This window comes from Ursus arctos, unplaced genomic scaffold (genome assembly GCF_023065955.2).
Source record: "Ursus arctos isolate Adak ecotype North America unplaced genomic scaffold, UrsArc2.0 scaffold_3, whole genome shotgun sequence".
NCBI classification, from domain to species: Eukaryota; Metazoa; Chordata; class Mammalia; order Carnivora; family Ursidae; genus Ursus; species Ursus arctos.
The window spans coordinates 33,491,183-33,510,073 of record NW_026622985.1 but is presented as its reverse complement, the minus strand read 5'-3'; the positions used below and the strand labels follow the sequence as shown (position 1 = coordinate 33,510,073).

The 18,891-nt window shown below is 42.5% G+C and overlaps 1 protein-coding gene across 7 annotated transcripts in view; it reads right to left on the bottom strand.

Annotated features, from left to right (window-relative positions):
- The window catches only part of GATAD1 (GATA zinc finger domain containing 1), a 55,890-nt gene that overhangs the window by 23,148 nt on the left and 13,851 nt on the right, over positions 1-18,891 (bottom strand). For 2 of the 7 annotated variants that reach the window (XR_008956266.1, XR_008956269.1), the window contains one exon: positions 13,035-18,638. The gene's annotated coding sequence lies outside the window, so the exon portion shown is untranslated. The remainder of the gene's footprint in view (positions 1-13,034; positions 18,639-18,891) is intronic. The other 5 variants (XR_008956272.1, XR_008956267.1, XR_008956270.1 and 2 more) reach the window with 5 other exon arrangements.

Here is an 18,891-nt window from a genome sequence, read left to right as displayed (position 1 = left end):
AGCGTCTGCCTTCGGCTCAGGGCGTGATCCTGGCGTTGTGGGATCGAGCCCCACATCAGGCTCCTCCACTATGAGCCTGCTTCTTCCTCTCCCACTCCCCCTGCTTGTGTTCCCTCTCTCGCTGGCTGTCTCTATCTCTGTCGAATAAATAAATAAAATCTTAAAAAAAAAAAAAAAAGAAACATGTTTAAGAATAGGCCTCACTTGCTGAACGTTACATCATCTAATCGCATGACCTTCCCCGTGATGTACTACTATTCACTAGGATGTAATATGGATCATTCCCTTGATTGTCTTTGATTGTTTATTGCCAATAAATACATGAGGTTGCAGCTGTTTGGGGCGATCGCACTCTTGGCGGTGGCGCGCCTGGCGGTCGTCCCCTGCACCCACGCTCTCTTTCGCAAGCTAACCTGTCTGTGTCTCATCCTTCTCCCGAATCAACGTCGCAGCTCCGAGGCAAGTGGCGCCCAAACAGGGACCTGAAACTGCGGCAGAGAAGGAGCCCTGACGGATAAAGACGCAAGGCTTCGGTCATTGCCCGCTGGTGAATCGGGGAACCTTCAGCAGGGTATGGGTAATTCTCAGAGCACAGATAATTATCGCCCTTACGTCTGTCTTTTGAAGCAACTCCTAAGAGCGGGAGGAGTTAAGGTTAGTGAGGGCAAACTTCTGGACTTACTATAAGTCATAGAAGAATACTGTTCATGGTTTCCCACTCTGGGGACCTTAGATCTGCAAGCATGGGAAAAAGTAGGACACGAGCTTAAGCAACAGCATGCTTGAGGAAAGCCAATTCCCATCACTATTTGGCCTACGTGGTCTCTGATTCGTTCTATCCTGGAACCACTTCAAAGTCCGGACTCAGAGAGGGATACTGAACTTGAGAGTCCTAATGCCAAAGATAGTCCTCCACAAGACCTGAACGCACTGACCCAGAAGGAGGAAAAGTAAAACCTGTTCCCCCTCCTCCTCCCATAGAAATGGACGGCTTTCTACCACCACCTTCACTTACAAAGAGGAATAGTGGTTTCCTCTCACCAAAACTGGCAACAGCCTCATCCTATAAGGAGCAGTATCAGTCGCCGCTTTCGGCGGTTCAGAAAGGCTTGCTCCTGGCCAAACAGCAAGGAGATTTAGATGCTCTACAATTTGCGTTCCCAGTAACTATAAGGGAGCATTTGCCTCCCGGGGTAGATCCCAACCACCCAGGAGGAATATACGAAGCCACGCATGAACCATTTCCCTTTAAAGCTCTCAAAGAGTTAAAACAGGCAGTTCAAAACTGGTACTAATTCGCCCTTCACTATGGGCCTTATTCAGGGCATTGCAGAAGGCGACCAATTAATTCCCATGGACTGGTCTTTGTTAGCAACGACTGTCCTGGCCCCTGGGGAATTCTAACAATTTCGTACGTGGTGGCAAGACCGTGCAGAAACTGCTGCAAATTATAATCGAGCTCATAACATCCCTCTCTCTCTAGAACAATTGATGGGGATGGGACCTTGGAGTCAAGTGCAGGAAGAAGTGCAGATGACCAACCAAGCTATAGAACAGCTTCGCAGAGGTTGCCTACGTGCTTGGGAGAAAATTGAATCTAAATCTACTGCTAATGTCTCTTTTCAAAAGATCATTCAAGGTGCTAGGGAGCCTTATACTGAATTCGTAGGAAGATTACAGGAAGCTATTAAAAGACAGATCAATAATGTAGAAGCTGCTGACACTTTATTACAACTATTGGCCTATGAAAATGCAAACACGGATTGTAAGAAAGTTATCGTTCCTTTTAAAGGAAAAGGTACGCTCACTGATGACATCAAATTGTGCCAAGGTGTAGGCACTGAGACCTACAAAGCTGACTTGCTAGCTCAGGCCATGGCAGCCTTAACAACAAATACTTCCAAGGGACAATGCTTCGATTGTGGAAAAAACGGGCATACTCGCACCCAATGCCATCTTAAGAATAGAAATATGATGGGAAAAAACAATCGAAATAATTTCCCTAGTCTTTGTTCCCGAAGCAAAAAGGGGAATCATTGGGCCAGTCAGTGCCACTCTAAAGTTCACGAAGATGGTACTGCTCTACAGGGAAATGGGTTACGGGCAAGCCCCCAGCCCTGAACCAAAAGGGGGCACCCCCCAACCTCAACCGCGGACAATTTTAGATTTGTTACATGCCACGACAGGAAGCGCTGGACTTGATCTCCTGTGTAGAGAAAACTTTTTATTCCTCCCAAATCAGACTCCTCAGAAGGTTCCTACAGGCTGTTTTGGCCCTTTGCCAAACGATACTGTAGGACTAATTTTAGGACGATCTAGTTTGACCAAAGAAGGTGTTTTAGTTCTTACAGGAGTCATTGACTCAGATTATACTGGAGAAATCATGGTTTTAATGTCTTCAAATACCCCATATAAATTTTTAAAGGGAGACTGAATAGCGCAGTTACTATTGCTGCCATATATTAAGGGAAAATTTAAAAGTCAAACGTGTGGTGACGCAGGCTTTGGAAGTACCGGTCAGTCGGGAGTGTATTTGACTGAAACAGTTTTCAAAGAAAAACCGACCTGCTATATAAAGATACAGGGAAAGTCCTTTCAGGGACTTAATAATACTGGAGCAGATGTGCCCATTATTGGAACTGATAACTGGCTGAAGAAATGGCCTCAGGGCCCCACGACAATGACTATTTCATGTTTAGGACAAGCAGAAAATGTAAACCAAAGTCTTCGTATTCACCCATGCAAGGGTCCTGAGGGACAAAAAGGATATATTCAGCCATATATAATAGACATTCCCATCAATCTATGGGGTCGAGATTTACTCCAACAATGGAAAGTGTATATAATGATACCACCTCCTACAAAAGAGACGGATGCCAATCCGCCTTTTATGTAGGGGCCACTGCTCAGCCTCCAATGGGTCCTTCAGAGCCAATTCCACTAACGTGGAAGGATGAACGCCCCATTTGGATCAAGCAGTGGCCATTAAACAAAGAAAAATTGGAGGCTCTGCAAAGTTTGGTTCAAGAGCAGCTTCAAAAAGGACATATACAAGAATCCTTTAGTCCTTGGAATTCACCTGTTTTTGTAATCAAAAAGAAATCTGGAAGATGGCCTTTACTTACTGACTTAAGAGCGGTTAATGCAGCAATTCAACCTACGGGACCCGCTCCAACCAGGACTCCCGTCCCCCAGTATGGTACCTCTTCATTGGCCTCTTACTATTATTGATTTACAGGACTGCTTCTATACAATTCTACTTGCACAACAAGATTGTCCCTGCTTTGCTTTAACAATCCCGAATGTTAATTTCACAGAACCTTCCAGGCGCTTTCAGTGGAAGGTGCTCCCACGGGGAATGCTTAATAGTCCAAACCATATGTCAAAGTTATGTGGCCCGAATTCTTGAACCAATTCGGGTCCAACATCCACAAGCTTATTTAATCCGTGATATAGGGATGACATTTTATGTGCAGCAAAAACGGAAGAAGAATTAGCTACTGTTTTCAGTTTTCTCAAATATCAATTTGATCTTCACAAACTTGTCATTGCTCCTGAAAAAATCCAGACCTCAACCCCTTATTCTTACTTAGGTTATATAATGGATCATACCACAATATGCACCCAAAAGGTACAAATTCTCGCAAGATGCCATTAAAACTTTAAATGATATGCAAAAATTATTAGGAGACATTAACTGGATTAGACCCAAGATAGGAGTTCCTACCTATGCATTACAAAATCTCTGTTTTTTTAATAATATTTTTTATTATATTATGTTAGTCACCATACAGTATCTCTTTGAATTATTAAAAGGTGATCTGGACTTAAACAGCCCCCGGACCCTCAATGAAGCAGCCACTTCAGAATTGCAACTTGTAGAAGAACAAATTCATAAGATGCAAACTCAGAGAGTTATACCAAATATGCCTTTAACATTCCTTATTTTTCATACACCCCATTCACCTACTGGTCTCTTAATCCAGCATGAACCCCTTGTGGAATGGCTATTTTTACCAAACCATACCACAAGAACACTAACGGTTTACTTGGATCGTATTGGAACTCTCTTGCAGATGGGACAGAAACGCGCTCAACAATTAACTGGCTTGGCTCCTTTGACAATCATTTTTCCTCTTACTAAGGCACAGATCAAAACTGCTCTGCAAAATAATATGTCTTGGCAAATTGCGCTTAGTCAATTTGTGGAAAATTTATCCTCCCACTACCCCTCTATTCCTTTATTGTCTTTTCTAAAGCGAACTTCCTTTATATTACCCAAAGTCATAGCCTCTTCACCTTTACCTAATGCTTTGACCTTTTTCACAGATGGATCCGCAAGAGGAAAAGCCTGTTGCTATGGGCCTCGAACTAAAATAATTGAGACCCCTCATCTATCTGCTCAGAGGTCTGAATTAATGGCTGTTATTACTCTTTTTCAGGATGTCTCCGATCCCTTTAATTTACTTTGATTCTTTATACCCAGTCTACGTCGTTAGCCACATCGAGATGCCCTCCATTTCAACATCGGATACTCAGCTTATGAGCTTTTTTCAACAGTTGCAGCAGCTTATACGTTCCTGCGCTTCGCCATTTTATATTACTCATATTCGCAGTCATAATAATCTTCCAGGTCCCCTCTCTGAAGGAAATGCCACTGCTGATGCTCTTTTACATCTGGCATTTCAAGATGACTCCCACTTCCATACACTGACTCACGTTAATGCTCGAGGGAACAAGCTAAAACCATTATAGGATCCTGTCCGGCCTGTGCCACGTTGAATGCACAATCTCAAACTGGGGTTAATCCCCATGGTTTACAAGCCAAGGAAATCTGGCAGATGGATGTCACCCATTATTCTCCATTTGGCAAATTATCTTTCATTCACGTCACCATCGATACATTCTCCCGATTTATTTGGGCTACTGCTCAAACTGGAGAATCAGCCTCTCATGTCATCCGACATTTAACCAGTGCTTTTGCTGTTATGGGACTTCCTAAAAATATCAAAACAGATAATGCTCCTGCTTATACCTCTGCCAAACTACGAGAATTTTTTGATGCCTGGAATATATCACACTCCACGGGGATCCCGTATAATCCCCAAGGACAGGGTATTGTGGAAAGAGCCAACCAACTCCTTAAATTATAATTACAACAACAAAAAGGGGGAGTACATGTAAGCCCCATGGAAACTTTGGCAAAAACCTTATTTACTTTAAATGTTTTGAATCGAGATGAGAATGACTCTACTGCTGTTGACACACATTTTCATAACTCTCACCTGGAAACACGTTCTCAGCCCCCTCCTGTCTGGTGGAAGGACGTACAATCTAATCAATGGTTTCCTGGCACTTTGTTTGGGGAAAAGGCTATGCTTGTGTGATGCCTGACGATGCTATCAAGCCTGTTTGGGTCCCTTCTTGTTTATTAAAGGTTCAGCATGAGCAAGCGGAAGAGATTCGCGTTCGATCCAGTCCCTCCGATAATCAATTTCAAGGGCTTTACCCTACAGACCACCAAGATCACGCTGCCAGGAACCAAGACGGCGAAGATGCCCACATGGGGTCAGATCAAGAAGCTGACCCAGAAAGCAGAAGTGCTGCGTAATGAACAGCGCCCCTTTACCCCTAGCAATACCCCAACTATGACGGTAGCCCTAAGTATCCCACTCTGTCACACGGCACCAGCCACCAATTTTACTTATTGGGCCTATGTACCCAGTCCCCTCTTACCGGGCCAGCTGAATGGGATGATGATGCTGTCCCTGTACACATTAATGGATCTAAATGGATCCCAGGGATAGCAGACCCTAGGCTCCCGATTTTCCCTAAAGAAGGACAAGAAATTAATATCACATTGGGCTTTAATACGAGACCTACATGTACTGGCCGTTATGAAAATTGCTTAAGACCATTAAACCAAGGATGGCTGGTGACCTCTCCTGGAGACGTTAATTCCTCTGGAATGCAACTTTATTTGATATTTACTGTGGGCTTTGCCTACAATTTACTGAAGAAAACATTGAAATCCCACAAATACCTAAATGTAAAACGGCCAGAGTGTGGTCGGATGAAGGGATTCGGCCCAATTGGGAGGAACGTAGAGCAAATCATCCCAGTATACAAATTAATGATTCCTATGGAGTATGGGACTGGTCCCCTAAGGGGTTTGCAGTCTCTAATTGCACTGGGAGACAATGCTCTCATCATTGAACCTTACAATGGTATGTACTTAATCATACCTCCATTTATACTATCTCCAACGGTCCTATAATGTGGCATGGAGACAGATTAGCCGCCCCCTCTCCTTTTATGGACTACCGCAAAAGACAAAAACATTTATGGAAACTTGCTGCGGCTAAGTCCCCTATTAAGATCTGGAATGGGACCTATCTTAAAGATGAAAACTATACTTTAAGCTTTCAGACAGTTGATAAGGACTATATTCAAGCTTGTGTGAGAGACCCATATGTGTTGGTGGTAGGATCCCCTAAATTGGACATGTTCCAAAAAGAGCTTTGCACAAATTGCAGGTTATATACCTGCCTAAATTGTAACATAAATACCGACCAATCATCTTATTAGCACAAAGGAGAGTTGGAGTATGGATACCCGTTGAACATCCCCATCCATGGGAGAGTTCTCCGGACATGCATGCCTTGCTAACAGTCCTACAGAAGTGGGTCCGGGGGCGCCTGGGTGGCACAGCGGTTAAGCGCCTGCCTTCAGCTCAGGGCGTGATCCTGGCGTTATGGGATCGAGCCCCATATCAGGCTCTTCCGCTATGAGCCTGCTTCTTCCTCTCCCACTCCCCCTGCTTGTGTTCCCTCTCTCGCTGGCTGTCTCTATCTCTGTCGAATAAATAAATAAAATCTTTAAAAAAAAAAAAAAAAAAGAAGTGGGTCCGACGCTCAAAAAGGTTTATAGGACTCCCTTATTATGACCGTTCTCGGCATTACTGCCATCACCTCCACAGCTGCGGTGGCAGGAACAGCATTGCACCAAACAGTACAAACAACAAGATTTGTGCAAGACTGGCATCACAATGCCAGCACGGCATGGAGTCAACAAACTATTATTGATCAAAAAATAAGTGAATGGCTCTCAGATCTAGAATATACTATGACATATCTGGGAGATGAAATACAAAATATTAAACTACACACGCACCTTCTTTATGACTGGAACGTCACAACATTCTGTGTTACTCCTTTTCCTTATAATGCAACTGAGATTCCTTGGGAGAAAGTTCGAAGACATCTATCTAATCATTATGGTAACAATTTAACTCTTAATATTAAACAGCTACAAGCTACCATTCAAGGCATCACTCATGCCGACTTACAAAATGTACCAGGCTTAAGCTTGGTGGAAAATATTGATAGGACACTGTCCCCCTCAAATCCTTTCCAGTAGCTTAACAAGAACGGTACTAGCCTTCTAGGAGCTCTACTATAACTTTTTATTTCTTTGTAATATGCTTAGTCCTCAGATGTGAAAGAAAAGCCTTCCAATGAGTGATGGAATGCGAAGTGGCCAAGTCTGCTTCCTGCTTCTGCAAAAAGAAAAAGGGGGAAATGCAGCAGCCCCTGGCGGGAGAGCTTATCCTAAGAATATAATGGGAAAACATGTTTGTGACCTTCCCGGCTTTAGCGTAAAGGTCAGAGCACAGCAGCCGGGAACGCCTGGCTTGCCCAGCGCCCTGAACGCTGCCCCAACCGAAACTTGATTGCTTCCACAATAGCCCAAGGGGTCCATAGAAACATGTTTAAGAATAGGCCTCACTTGCTGAACGTTACATCATCTAATCGCATGACCTTCCCCGTGATGTACTACTATTCACTAGGATGTAATATGGATCATTCCCTTGATTGTCTTTGATTGTTTATTGCCAATAAATACATGAGGTTGCAGCTGTTTGGGGCAATCGCACTCTTGGTGGTGGTGCGCCTGGCAGTCGTCCCCTGCACCCACGCTCTCTTTCGCAAGCTAACCTGTCTGTGCCTCGCCCCTCTCCTGAATCAACGCTGTGGCTCAGCGGGCGGTGTCGTGGCAAAAAGACCAGCAGTCTACTCTACTAAGGGAGACTGGGCATGGCCAGCAGGGTGCAGGGAAACTATAGTAAGCAAAACATTCAGTTTTGTATTTTTTATTTCAGATATTAAGTGGTGGTATCATCATCCTATGGTATTTCCCTAATCAGTATAGTAACTCATAACCTGAAATCTAGTCATCTATTAAGAGTCTGACTGGGAGAACGCTGAACATGAGTACCGACTATAAATTCGTAGATTTTTAAATACCATACCCAGTTGTCACTACACTATCTTGGAAATTCCAAAAAGGGTTGGGTTTTTGTGCACATTGTTCACTGCTGTAAATTTAGAACAGTGCTGGTGATCAGTCAAGAATAATAAATATTTGTGAATGAATCGTTCTTATTTCTCAACTGAAATTGGGATAATCCTCCTTTGAATAAAGAGGGAAAAGAAAAAGTCTAATTTTAGCCTTTAACTTTTTTTTTAATTAGAGCATATATGATTGATTAGGAATCAGTTTTGATTATAAAAGCAATGGGAAAATGGACATCTACAATAGTTTCAGGAGATACTAGCAGCATTGATTCTTAAATGGGCATTTTACATTCCCATAGTAAAATATTCAGTGTTCCTAAGTATAAAAGAAAAATAAAGAAGGAAAAATAAAAATATAAAATGTGAAACACCAGAGGCCTTATGCCATGGAGTTTACTTATTTCCTAGACAACTTGATATTTTTTCATAAACCCGATTTAGGACTCAACCTCTCAGGAAGTTTCCAAGAATCAAATCAACTAAAAGCCAAGGAATATTCCAGGGTAACAATTACCATCAGCCATGTATTGACAGAGAAATTTTGCCTAGGATTCTTCAAGTAAGCTCTGTCTATGCCTAACATGGGGCTTGAACTCGTGACCTGAATATCAAGAGTCTCACACTCTACTGACTGAGCCAGTCAGGTGCCCCTTGTCTACTGTTTTAGGCATAAAATTGAAATGATGCATTTTGGCCCTAGACATTTGTTCTGGCTTATTACTCAGATATTTTGTAGGAATTCGTGTCTGTTAAAGGGAATGCTACAGCTTCTTCACAGAAGTAAAAATGCTGAGATATAAACACTGAGGCAAAATACTTTAACCACAACCCAGAGTAACATTTTACATCAATATCAGGACCATATACACTCAATGATGAAACAATTTATAAAATACCTACTCTTAGTACATGTGATGTTCTCTGATACTTTCTATTCCCTTTTATTCTATTCTGTTTCATACAAATAATGTTAGTTTTGACCCATACATGGGTTAAACCTTGCAAATTGAAAAATATTGCCCCCCAAAGGAAAAAAGTACTGGTAAACAGAACTGCTTTGTATTTTATGAGTTTATATATGTATCACACACACAAAACACCACTTTAAATATACCGCTTTCTTGGCAAAGTACAACCCATCTACGTAGAAGCATACCCTAGTATTACAAAGGTGTTATAAAATTTACAATTTGGTAAAAATAAAATTTTTTATTAACTCTATCCCCATTGTGGGCATTGTGGGGCTCAAACTCATGATCCTGAGATCTAGAGGCACATGCTCTACTGACTGAGCCAGTCAGGCACCCCAAATCTTTTTGTCATTGATGCAAATTTATTCAGCAGCACTTGGAAAACTTTCATAATCTTCTGTATATACAGATAAGTGCATTCATCATTAAATCAATTCCACCATACAAATTATTTGGATTATCCAGTGAGTTCACCTTCCCCAATTTTGAAGGGCTTACAGCTTTTTAAAATCATCTCACATGTGGGGCACCTGGGGGTCTCAGGATCAGCTTTGTACACATCGGGGGGTCGGCTTCAGATTTTCTCTCTCCCCCTCATCCCCTCCTACACGGGTGTGTGTGGGTGGGTGCGCGCGCACGCGCGCGCACCCACCCACACACACACACACACACTCTCTCTCTCTCTAATAAATAAACAAATCTTTTAAAAAATCATCCCACATGTAAATTAAGCAAACAGTCCTTAACTTTTTGAGTTGATGCCCTTTCCCTTCCAAGGAAACTGTGACAAACCATACAAATACAGTCAGGTGACAATGTCGGAAGATGGATCAGTCAGTTCAGCTGATGAGTAAAACATTACTTAAGTTTTACTACAATCTGAGAATAGTGACAACCTTAACCACATATCCAAAGATTTAGGGCAGGGCCTCAGTTAGTTGGATATGGATCCACCTGTACCATGGTCTCTGATCACTGCCTCCTCCTGGAAGCTTAGGAGCATTCGCAGTGGTGACTGGCAGTGCCAGAAGCTTTGGTTTCAAAAAGGGAATGAGCCCAGAGGCCAATGGTGCAGCACACCGCAGGTGGGGTTCTCTGGCACCCTGCCGGTATGTGATGGGGAGGGAGGCCAGAGGCTGTAAGCACATCCTCTTATATCTTATAATATGATCAATGCACATTGATCCAAGGGGAGAGTGGGGAAAAAGTGAGATTGACATTGCAGCCCATCAGAAAAAAACCCACAAAACTAACCCATGGAGAGTAGCAGAGTTCCCTATTTTACCTCCTCCCCTTCATCTGTGGGTAATAAGCACAGGGCCAGCCTAACTGGAATGGTCACCAACTGAATTGAATGGCATCACCAAACATCTGTTCTCTACTTAAAATCCATTCTTCATGTTACACTTAACTGGACTTCTTAGGACGTTAAACAGTAGCATTATTGAGCATATATTATGTACCAGACACTGCGCCTAAGCACTTTAGATGTATAATTACATTTAACCTCAACTGCCTGAGAAGTACGTATGTAACTTGTCCAAGATTATTTCAATGACATTGTACTTGACTCTGTCAGGGTCCAAATCCCATGGCCTTACAGTGTTCTACCCTTTTCACTTAGTTCCATTTCTGCATTTGTCAAGGAGAACATTCTAAGACCAACTTCACATGCAAGATTTCTGAAAACCTCCATGGTGTTAAACTCAGTTAAGATAGTACTTTGAGAAGTCACGAATAAATGGAAAAATATATGTTTATGGATTGGAAGGATGGATATTGTTAAAATGTCTGTATACTCAAAGCAATCTACAGATTCAGTGCAATCCCTATCATAAGATCAATGGCATTTCAGAGAAATAGAACAAAGAATCTTAATAGAGACCTCAAGGTCCCTTTTTTGAAACTATATTACAAAACTGTATTCATCAAACAGTATGGTATTGGCATAAAAATAGACACATAGATCAGTGGAACAGAGAGCCTAGAAATAAATTCACGCATATACGGTCAATTTAGACAAAGGAGCCAGGAATATACAATGGGAAAAGGGCAATCACTTCAATAAATGGTGCTGGGAAAATTGGACAGCTGTGTGCAAAAGGACACTCAACTGCTAGCTTATACCATATACAAAAATTAACTCAAAATAGATAATAGACTTGAATATAAAATGAAACTGTAAAACTCCTAGGAGAAAACATACACCATGTGAAAATTAATAAAAGGAAACCTCATTTAAAATGGAGTTGGGAGGTCAGAGCCAGAAGCTCTCACACCCTACCACTCATCAACTGCAGATCCCAAAAGGAAAAAAACCTCTATTTAACTACTACACCTACAGGAATAAAGATTTTCTCCTTACCTGGCAACAGCCTAGCCAATCAGAGACTGTCACAGCTCAGCCAATGAAAAGCTGCTGTACTCCCAACGTTTGTTCCGTTTACTCAAATAGATTTTTTGTTTGTAACAGTCCCTCCCAACTCCCCTCTCCTCTATACATGAGCTTTCCCATCCTTTGTTCTTCAGGCTTGCCTATGGTTTTACGTAACTTGATTGTCCTGAATTTTAATTCTCTGCTATTCCCGAATAAACCCATTTTTTTTTTCATGGCAAAATAGCTGAGTTTTATTTTTAAGGTAGACATCAGTCTTGGCAATGATTTTTTGGATTTGATCCCAAAAGCAAAGGCACCAAAAGCAAAAGTAAACAAGTTGGACTACATTAAACTAAAAAGCTTTAGCATAGCAAAGGAAACCATCCACAAAATTAAAAGCCAACCTATACCGCAGGAGGAAGTATTTACAAATCATTTATCTGATAAAGGGATAATATCCAAAATATATGAAACTCATACAATTCAACAGCAAAAAATCCAAATTATCCAAATTTAGAAATGGGCACAGGATTTGAATAGACATCCTTCCAAGGAAAAAATACAAATGGCCAACAGGGAGATGAAAATGTGCCTAACACCACTAACCATTAAGGAATTACAAATCAAAACCATAATGAGATAACCTCACACCTGTTAGAATGGCTATTATTAAAAAAACAAAAAAACCAAAAAATCCCAAGAAATAAGTATTGGCGAGGATGTGGAGAAAAGGGAACCCTTGTGCACTCTTGGTGGGAATGTAAATGGATGCAGCCATTATGGAAAAGTTCAAGGGTTCCTCAAAAAATTAAAAACAGAACTACCTTATGTTCCAACAATTCTACTTCTGGGTATTTATCCAAAGAAAACAAAAATGCTAACTTGTAAAGATACCTGCACCCCCGTATTCATTGCAGCATTTACAATAACCAAGATATGGAAACAACCTAAATGTCCATCAATGGATAAATGAAATGTGACATATAATGGAATAAAATCTTGCCACTTGCAACATGGGTGGTCATTAAGTACATTATGCCACGTGAAACAAATCAAACACCAACTGTATGATCTCACATGTGGAATCTAAACAAACACCATGAGCTCACAACATAAAACAAATTAGCGGTCGTCAGAGGCAGGGTGGGGGATGTTGGCAAAATAGGTGAAGAGGGTCAAAAGGTACAAACTTGCAGTTAGGAAATAAGTCCTGGGGATGTAATGTACGGCATGGTGGCTAAAGTTAACACTCTATTGTGTATTTGAAAGTTGCTGAAAGAGTAAATCTTTAAATTTCTCATCACAGAAAAAAAAAAAAAAAGCACTTACCTTGTAGATGAGGTCAACGGCAAACCAAATGTCTTCGCCCATGAGCTCTCACTGTGAAGCATTTGCGTCTCTCACACACGGATTTTCCGCCCAGAAGGATCAGGACAAACTCAAAGAGCTCAGAATTCAAAACAACCTAAGCTCAAGAAAAGCTCCCTGCAGACTCCGGAGAGCAGCAGGGAAGGCAGTGAGCCAAGAGAGCTCCGCGGGGGCCTTCAACCGCTCCCAGGGGAGGCCGCCCCAGAATCTTCAACTGCCGTCTTTGGGTTGCATTTTGTTACTAAAACGGTCAAAGGACACAACTAAAATAATTTAGTAACGAGTTTGATATCCTTATTCTGGGTAAAGAACCCAGGGTTGGGGGAAGCGCAACGCCTCACAAGCGGAACACGCTCCTCAGCGACGGTGGGCAAGACCGTTTTTATAGACGCAGCACGGAAGCAGGGCGTGATTGGCTAGGAGGTCGGCATCGCCTTACGAGGCCTGCAGTCCTGTTTTCCAGGGCAAGCAAACCAGCTCCAGCTGAGCTGGAGGACTGTGCGTGGCGGGTGTGGTGGCTGGTGGGTGGCTTTCCCTCACAGGTGTTGCCCCTCGTGCAAGCTGACTTAGCTTTAGATTTGTGATATGGGCCAGCCTCCATTTTGTGGGTCCTGATATATTAACTTTACCAGGAATCATTGGTAGAAATAGGCCTATTGATTAATCTTCTTGAAATGCTCCCCAAACAGGATGCTATCAGATCTTGTTTTCACTTTGTAGAAATTGGGGCTTTTATCAGCTGTATTTTATATACCAAGAGAGAACTAGCCCAAGCAAGTGGTTCTCATTTCTAAGCTGCACATTAGAAACGCCTCTGGAACTTAAAATATTTTTAAGCTTTATTAGAGTCTTGGGAACGTAGTAAGGCCACACTCTCACTCTCAGGAGACTCTGATTTAATTGGTTGCTTGTGGGACGTTCCTAGCAGTGGTTTTTGTTTTGTTTTTGAAGCTGCAGGTGTGATTCTAATATGTTTGCAATTCACTGGCGTAAAGGTGGGGGAGGGCAAAGGAATCTAAGAACATCTTCAAAATGCATATGATTAATTATTGAAATATGAAACAGAGATAATGTTTGTGAACCTGCTGGGTACAAAGCACTATTAGGAGAACTAATAGAAAATGAATCTCCCTCTGGCACAGAATTACATTTCTGGCCTTTGTAAGTTCAGAACCGCTTGGACCTGTTAACAAAGCCGCAATGAGAACCACCAAGAATGGTCGTGCAGGTTATGACCTGTCCAAAGTCTCTTGGGTGAGATAAGAATGGAATCCAGCCTCCAGTCTCTCACCAAGCCCTGAAGTGGCTGCCATCTTGTAACTCTTGCCAAGATACCAAAATGTACTAAAAGCACCCCTGTCGTGGAGGCCTGAGTAAAAACACTGTCTACATTCTCCCTGTTCCAAATTAGAGTGAGTGAATTTAAGATAAGAGGCTTAATTCTAATCCTTGTTGAAAATAAGGGAAGAGATTTCTCTCTTCTCTTTCTGTCAGAATATTTACCTTAGAGAACTTATAAATGTGAGCATTTTCTCAGTCTCTTTGCAATGTATCCTTTTAGGAACTAGATGAGCCTTGTGTCAGCTCTATGACCCAGGAACATCATTCTCAAGGACCTGGGAGCCATCTCTGAAATGTAAGTATCAGGAGTGAACACCACTCTCCCCCCGTTTCTGTGGGAGGCTAGGAGCCTAACTTCAATGCTCCAACCTGTCAAAGTACAACCTGTCATAAAGACAGGAGTCTGCTTCCACCCACCCCTGGATCAAGTCGGTCAGCTCACAGAGATGGTCACCCCACTTACCAGGTCAGGTTAGGATGAGCTGCACATGACTAATGGTGCTGCCAAGTTCTCTGAGTTGAGGAATAGTTACCGTTTATCTCGAGAACATGTATGTGACGGGTTGTATCTGCTTGGCTATATAAAAGGCTGAGGGGCGCCTGGGTGGCACAGCGGTTAGGCGTCTGCCTTTGGCTCAGGGCGTGATCCCGGCGATCTGGGATCGAGCCCCACATCAGGCTCTTCTGCTATGAGCCTGCTTCTTCCTCTCCCACTCCCCCTGCTTGTGTTCCCTCTCTCGCTGGCTGTCTCTCTCTCTGTCAAATAAATAAATAAAATCTTTGAAAAAAAAAAAAAAAGGCTGAGATTACTTTCTGTCCTTGCAACTTCTTCGCTAACTGCACGTGAAGAACATCCCATTCTGGTTAAGGCTCAATCAATAATAATAGTGTTTTCTTTCCCTACACTCTTTGTGGAGAGGGACTCTGGGTTGAAAGACGATTTTGTTTTCTATTTCTTTTTTAAAATTAATCAATCAATTACTTAAAGTAACCTTTACACCTAACATGGGGCTTAAACTCATGACCCTGAGATCAAGAATTGTACCTCCTCTGCCTGAGCCAGCCAGGCACCCGTTTTCTTTTTCTTTTCCACTTAATTTTTTATTTAAAATCAATTAACATACAGTGTATTACTAGTTTCAGAGGCAGAGTTTGTGACTCATCAGTTGCATCACCCAGTGCTCATTACATCGCGTGCCCTCCTTAATGCCCACCACCCAGTTACCCCAATCCCCCCACCCTCCTCCCCTCCAGCAAGCCTCAGTTTGTTTCCTACAGCTAAAGAGTCTCTTATGGTTTGTCTCCCTCTGATTTCGTCTTATTTTATTTTCCTTTCCTTCCCCTATGTTCATGTGTTTTGTTTCTTAAATTCAGCATATGAGTGAAATCATACATTTGTCCTTCTCTGACTTATTTCGCTTAGCATAATGCCCTCTAGTTCTATCCACATCATGGCAAACGACCCGTTTTCTTTTTAAATTACATTTCCCCAACAGCACCTTTGCCTTTTATTCTAAAGTAACTGTCTTTTTTACTCACATCTTCCCTATCTATGGGGAGAAGTATTTAAGGTGCTTTAAGTATTGAAGGTATTTTCGTTGTAAACCTCTCCCTTCTACTCAGCTTCTGCTAAGCAGGTGGAAAATGGAAATTAGAGTAATTCAAACTAATGATGGGGGCGCCTGGGTGGCTCAGTCGTTGGGCGTCTGCCTTTGGCTCAGGTCATGAGCCTTGCATCGGGCTCCCCGCTCAGCAGGAAGCCTGCTTCTCCCTCCCCCACTCCCCCTGCTTGTGTTCCCTCTCTCACTGCCTCTCTCTCTGTCAAATAAATAAATAAAATCTTTAAAAAAAAATAATGATGATGTTACAAGAAGTTCAAGTTATGACTGCAAGTTTTCTGCTTGTGGCTCAGTAATTAGCTGCTGCCAGTCGTCATGTTGAATGAGAAATCTTGGTTAGCAGTTCACACTTCTTTAACAGAGACAGATGGCAGCGGTGGGGCTGGGGGAGAGGGAGGAAGGGAGAAAGGAAGAGAAACCATGTAAGTTCAGCCATGTGCAGGGATATTTAAGAAACAAAATTTAGATTTTTAAGTTGTTCTAGATTCTTTGGAACCTAGTACTCTAACTGAACTCGAGGGGTTCACTGCTCGGGGTGCATTCAATTGAACACAACCCTAGAAAATGTTGAAAGTAAAGAGTTCTTATTATTTGTCACAGGTAAGGAGAAAGGAAGGTAGCGCCCAAAGCACTGTGTCCCAAGGGGTTAGTGCTGTGCGCGCCAGGGAACAGGCACAGGGAGCTTGAGGCATTAAGGAACTTACACTATCTCGTTACTTAGGCACTTACTGTGTCAACATGCTACTGAGTACCCTGTATGTTAATGAGGAGATCTTAATATTATAATGAGCGAGAGGTAAATTTAGGGCAACTCGGGGGTTTCTGCACAGGTCCTCGGCTCCAATATGGCTCAAGCTGGCTCAGGCCAGATGGTATCTAGTGGACTGTCTCCTTGGGGGGAGCTGCCTGTTCTGTTTCCCTGCTTTCCTCCCTCCCCCTCCTCCCTTCTGCTGACAGCTTGCAGTCCTCTGATCCGAGAACTCCCCTTTGTGTTTTTGCTAGCAGTATTTCTAACAATAGCACTTTCCCAATCTCTTTTGGATCCTACCGATGGAAGTTCTGCAGTGACATTGCAGTGACATTTCCATGACATTTACTTAACTTCTTCAGGCATTGGTTTCTGTCTCTGTAAAATAAGGGAGTTAGATTAGGTGGTCTCTAAATCCATGATCTCTGAAAAACTTTTCCTTCTGTGGATCATGAGCTACAGTAATACCGATGAGAATTTGCACTAGTTGAAAAAAAACTAGATTAACAAAATCAAATCATATTTGCCTAGCAAGTTTCAGCTTATAAAACTGGACGGGAGCTCTTTGGGTGTTCATCCATTGCGCTATTCTGATGCTCAGGGCCACGTATTGGGATGGCTCCACGCTAACCCCTGTGCCCAGTGGCCCTGCTGCAGGGTTCTCTAGCTTGCTAAGAAGAGGATGCCTTGCTGCAGCCATTCCTCTGGCTCTTTCCATGGTCCGCCCTCTTCTTACCAATTCCCCTGCCCCCTGAAGCATGCAGCCCTCATAGTGGCTTGCTGATATTCTGGATTCCTGAGGCCTTTCCTAGATTTAAAATCCAGGACACAAGGACAGGGAAGCACTATCTCCAGACCTGGGATATTTGTGTTGGAGGACCAGAACTAGGAAAGGGAGTCTTGGCTGTGGTGGGCTTGAGTGAGACATGACCTCATAGAATTGAGTCCGGCCTGGAGGGACCAAGAACAGCATGGCTGCCTCCAGCTGGGTTGAGAGTTCTGTTACTGTATTCTCGCTCTCTGCACTCTCGCGCCAAGATTTCCAGTTACCTAATGGATACTGAAATCCAGGAAATGCCTCATAGCCCTCATGTCACAAAACAAGACAACTCGTCAGTTACTCCTACCTGGAAAGCTACTGCTATTATTTGTTATCTTCCAAAAATAAGACACAGGTCTTCCTTAATTCATCCTTCTCCCTCATTCTTTACTTCTGACTAGTTGTTCAATTCTGTTGACTTTATTTCCTACAAACCTATTTTTTATTGTGGTAAAATAGATGTTACATGAAATTTAGCTCTAGCCATTTAAAAATGTACAAATCAATGATATTAAGTATATTCGCAATATTGTGCTACCATTACTATCCATTTCTAGAAACAGAAACTCGGTACCTATAACATTCCCCTTTCTCCCAAGCCCTTTTCTGTCTGTCCCTATCAATTTGCCTGTCCCGGGTACATCGCTCAAGTGGTAGTATGCAATGTTTGTCCTTCTGTGTTTGGCTTATTTCACTTACCATAATGTTTCCAAGGTTCGTGCTTGTTACAGCAAGTATCAGAATTTCATGCCCTTTTATGGCTGAATAATATTCCACTGTATGAATATACCACATTTTGAGTATCTATTCATCTGCAAATGGATCCTTGGGATGTTTTCATGTGTCTTATTTCAGGATAGAATAACAAAATATGGGGGCGCCTGGGTGGCGCAGTCGTTAAGCGTCTGCCTTTGGCTCAGGGCGTGATCCCAGGGTTCTGGGATCAAGCCCTGCATCGGGCTGGCTGCTCCGTTCGTTGGGAGCCTGCTGCTTCCTCTCCCACTCCCGCTGCTTGTGTTCCCTCTCTCGCTGGCTGGCTGTCAAATAAATAAAATCTTTATACAAAAAAAATGAATAAATAACAAAATACTATAAACAGGGGGGCTTAAACAACACGTTAATTTCTTACAGTTCTGGAGGCTGGGAAGTCCTAGATCATGGTGCTGGCGGAATCAAGGTGGAGAGAGAAAGAGGAAGGCTCTTGTCTTTCTTCCTCGTTTTTTTTTTTTAATATTTTATTTATTTGAGAGAGAGAGAGCACAGAGCGAAAGGAGAGGGAGAAGCAGACTC